Genomic DNA, 4,410 nt, shown 5'->3' on the forward strand with positions numbered 1-4,410 from the left:
TAAACGTTTGACCCCGCCCCTCAACGTTTAACCCCGCCCCTCAATGTGTCTGCGGGTCTGCAGTCAGGGGTACATGGATACTTGAGACTTGCTTGAACTCTGGCTTAGAGACTTGGACTCTAGCCCAGAGACATGTGAGCATCTCTGGTGGGGATTTGAAATGAGCTGGAGATGGGGTGGCTTTTTCCTGGAGCCCTCATATGCCAGTGCAGACCCTCTATCCTATCCTACTAGTCTAAAACCAGCTAAGCTTCTGTACAAGAAGGCCCTTCACACTTTAGATAAAAAATCTTGTTCTTATCGCCATTGCAACATCTTAGAAAAATATAACTTACTGAGCTTTGATAATTTTTATAAATTTTTCTCAATGTGCTTAATTTATAAATTACTACATGGCCTGGCGCCATCTCCATCTATTAAAGGTCTTGCATTATGGAACATACTACCCCCAACTATAAGGGCATTGTTATGAATTAAAAATAAGTTGTGGTCCTATCCCTGAAGCTCTCTGCTTCTTGGCTCTTAAAGGTGGCCAAAGTAAAGTTGTGGCTTAGATAGGGCTGCATGATTATGGGCAAAAGGATTATCACAATTATTTTGATCAATATTGTGATCACGATTATACGCACTATTTGTTGATTTTAACCAAAACAAATTTTATTGTCACATAGCCTGTTTATAACTGCATTTCAGATACAATGAAAAAAAAATTGTATTGTATTTCTGAGAAAGCTCCTTCAGTTGTTTTCAACAATAACAGATTAAAAGAGCTAGGGAGAGAGGGGGAGTGCGACTGGGTGCGACGGAGTACTCACAGAGCGACGGCTGATTCAATTATGAACGGGTCCAGCACGGATCGAATAGCGGACACACACGTGTGTACGAAATGTCTGTATCGTCACAGCGCTGCATTTTTATGAACGATGATATTCTGGCCATGGGTCACATTTCTTGCAGGTCCAGCAGGATCCGTCTCACATTATAACTCTACCAACTGAAGTTAGTTGCATTCAATATCTTCTCCTGTGTTCTTTGCCGTGGCGGCTGCGATAGCAGAGTTGCCCGCTGAAACGTGAGTGGTAGATGTGCTATGCAAAAAACCCGTAGCGTTCTATAAAATGACGCATTTAAAATGATCGCTCGATCGCGCAAATTTGTTTTTTGGGAAGTCAAAACTGTGATTAAAATCCGAATAATTGTGCAGCCCTAACTGGAAGTCAATAAGTCTGATTTTAAATTTTGGTCAACTTTGATTAGATATTTTGGCCCCAGATTTCACTGCCATACAGCCGGGATATGTGTCTTTTTGTGTGTTCTGCAATTTAGAAGTGCCCAAATTAAAAATATGTACATTTTCCTTGCTCCTGGACTCCTTCTGAAAAATCATAAATGTACTCTTCTCTAAGTTAACAACTAGGGCTTAGGTCTCACTGAACTGATGGAGGAGGTTTACCTTCTTTAGTTGGAAACAACAACACCAGGTCATCAGCTAAAAGGACCTTTGATATCTGTCTTATTCAGGTGAGGCCAAGTGATGCAGATTGGCTCAATTGGTTTGCAAATTCACTGGACTAAAGTTACATCCCAGTTCATCCCCTCAAGTCAGAGGAAAAAGGGATTTGTGTTTGCCTCCAATTTAACTGCACATCTGTTATTAGTATACATGCATCACATTGTATGTTTTTCCTCCGATGCCCATCTGAAGGAGTATATAGACACATAATCAAATGCTTTTCTAAAATAGGGAAGCATAGACCTTTCCTTTCTTCTTATATAAGTCCTGCTCTATCAGAGTGTGCAGGATATGTGATATTTGGTATGGAAACTTGGTAAAAATCCTGGATGCTCTTATGCAGTTCATTTTCTGTTATGGAAGCATCTAGAGGAGTTTGATTTTCTTAATTAATGATTCTAAAGTTTCCAAATTGTTCTGTATTTTCTTCTTTTCAAATTTTAGAGTTAGGTTTTATGAAGTAATTAACCCAAATATTGCAGTTTTGAATTGCCAATCGATCCTGATAAGTTTGGTTTCGATTTTTTCATTTCTGTCCAAACTGATTTGTGTCCAAAGATTCTCTTATATTTTTACACTCTTGATCAAACCTTTGTTATTTGTTTGTTTTAGTCACTGGATTCCACTAGACAAGAGGTTTTGTTAAAACTGTTTTATTGGGGTAACCCAAAGAGAGGAAAGCCATCAAGAATATCCCTGATTGTTAACGTTGTTGGCATCTCTCCTGTTGGAGCATTTAAAGTCCACAGTTAAGAACGATTACCAAACTATTGAAATAAGTAATGTCCCCCTCTGAAACAGAAAAAAATCATTTATCATCTGCCCCCCAGCCAGTTGAAGCAGATGGCCACCCACCTGGATTCCGATTTTGTCTGAGGTTTCTGCCTGTAACACAATGGAGGTAAATTTCTTCTAACAGATGGAAGGCAAGGAGAGGCAAAGCTGATTTATTTGTATAGCAAATTTCAGTAACAGGCAATTCAAAGTGCTTTACACAAAATCCGTTAAACAGGTAAAACACAAGCATCCTCAAAAAAAAATAATCATAAAATAGATAAAACACAATTGTAAACTTGACTACCTTCACACTAATTAGTCAATGTTAGTGCTACCTTTCGTGATCACCCTCAGTGTCACTACCCTTCATAACTATATTTTTAGAGACGTTACCTTTCGTCTCCTTGGACTCTTCTTCACACTAATCAAGCCAATCGTGCTGCATTTCATGTCTAGTTTCGACACTACACATTCACACTTTTTCTTTAAAGTGCTACCTTTCGAGTCTGCCTTTCTCTATCTTTCTCTGTCTTTCTGTGTATAAAACCCTAAACCCTAACCCTAACCCACTTGAGACTACCTTCACACTAATAAGTCAATGTTAGTGCTACCTTTTGTGATCACCGTCAGTGTCACTACCCTTCATGACTCTATTTTTTAGTGACATTACCTTTCGTCTCCTTGGACTCTTCTTCACACTAATTAAGCCAATCTAGTGCTGCCTTTCGTGTTTTACAACACTACATATTCACACTTTTTCTTTAAAGTTTTACCCCTCAAGTCTTTCTTTCTCTGTATAACACAACCTTTATACTAATTCCTTGCTCTCAAAAAAAATCATAAAACAGATAAAACATAAGTGTCACAAGCATTAAAAACCGATAAAACACATGAATAGATAGTTAAAAATAAAAACATTAAAACATAAAACACAAGAATACAAGTGACACTGAAATATAAGAATAAACATTAAAACACAAGAATAAAAGTTACAGTGCAACAAAAGAAAGTAGACATTAAAACAGAAGAATAAAAGTTACAGTGCAGCATAAGAAATTAAACATTAGAGAAATGTACAATCATTATTTGTAAACAAAGGCAGCATCAAAAAGAAAGGTCTTCAGCCTTGATTTAAAAGAACTGAGAGTAGCAGCGGTTTCTGGAAGTTTGTTCCAGATATGAGGAGCGTAGAAACTGAATGCTGCTTCCCCCTGTTTAGTTCTGACTCTGGGGACAGAAAGTAGCCCTTTCCCACATGACCTGAGAGGTCTGGGGGGGTCATAGTGTAGGAGCAGATCAGAAATGTATTTTGGTCTTAAACCATTGAGTGATTTATAAACTAGCAAAAGTACTTTGAAATCAATTATTTGAGACACAGGAAGCCAGTGTAAAGACTTCAGAACTGGTGTGATGTGATCCAGTCTCTTGGTCTTAGTGAAGACAATAGCAGCAGCGTTCTGAATCAGCTGCAGCTGTGTGATTGATTTTTTAGAGAGATACCATTACAGTAGTCAAGTCTACTGAAGATGAAAGCATGAACAGGTTTTTCCAAATCCTGTTGACACATAAGTCCTTTAACCCTTGATATATTCTTAAGGTGATAATAGACTGACTTTGTAATTGTCTTATTGTGGCTGTTAAAATTCAGGTCAGAGTCCATGACTACACCAAGATTTCTGGCTTTGTCGGTTGTTTTTAACATTGTTGTTTGAAGCTGAGCACAGACTTTTAATCGTTCCTCTTTTGCTCCAAAAACAACCACCTCAGTTTTTCCTTAATTTAATTTCAGAAAGTTCTGGCACATCCAGACGTTAATTTTTTCGATGCACTTAGTCAGTTTTTGTATTGGACTATAGTCCCCTGGCGATAATTTTATGTTATGGGAGGACAATAAACATGAATTATCTTAAGTTTAATTATTGAAAGCGACACAATTAATACATAGAAAACTTTATTTGCATAGGATATGTGTAACGTTAGTTGTAGAACTCCAGTAAGTAGGCAGGCAAAGCTATTTTGTTCAATTACAACTTACTCAATTATTTGAAGTATATATTATTTATAATACACACTAGGGTTTCAGGGATATTTATATGGAGGAACAACGCTCAAATGTGGTG

The 4,410-nt window shown here is 37.5% G+C and overlaps 1 long non-coding RNA gene across 1 annotated transcript in view; it reads right to left on the reverse strand.

The window, feature by feature from the left end:
* The window catches only part of LOC117944072, a 20,848-nt gene that overhangs the window by 754 nt on the left and 15,684 nt on the right, over nt 1-4,410 (reverse strand). The window lies entirely within an intron of this gene.

The sequence above is a fragment of the Etheostoma cragini genome, chromosome 4 (genome assembly GCF_013103735.1).
Source record: "Etheostoma cragini isolate CJK2018 chromosome 4, CSU_Ecrag_1.0, whole genome shotgun sequence".
Taxonomy (NCBI): Eukaryota; Metazoa; Chordata; class Actinopteri; order Perciformes; family Percidae; genus Etheostoma; species Etheostoma cragini.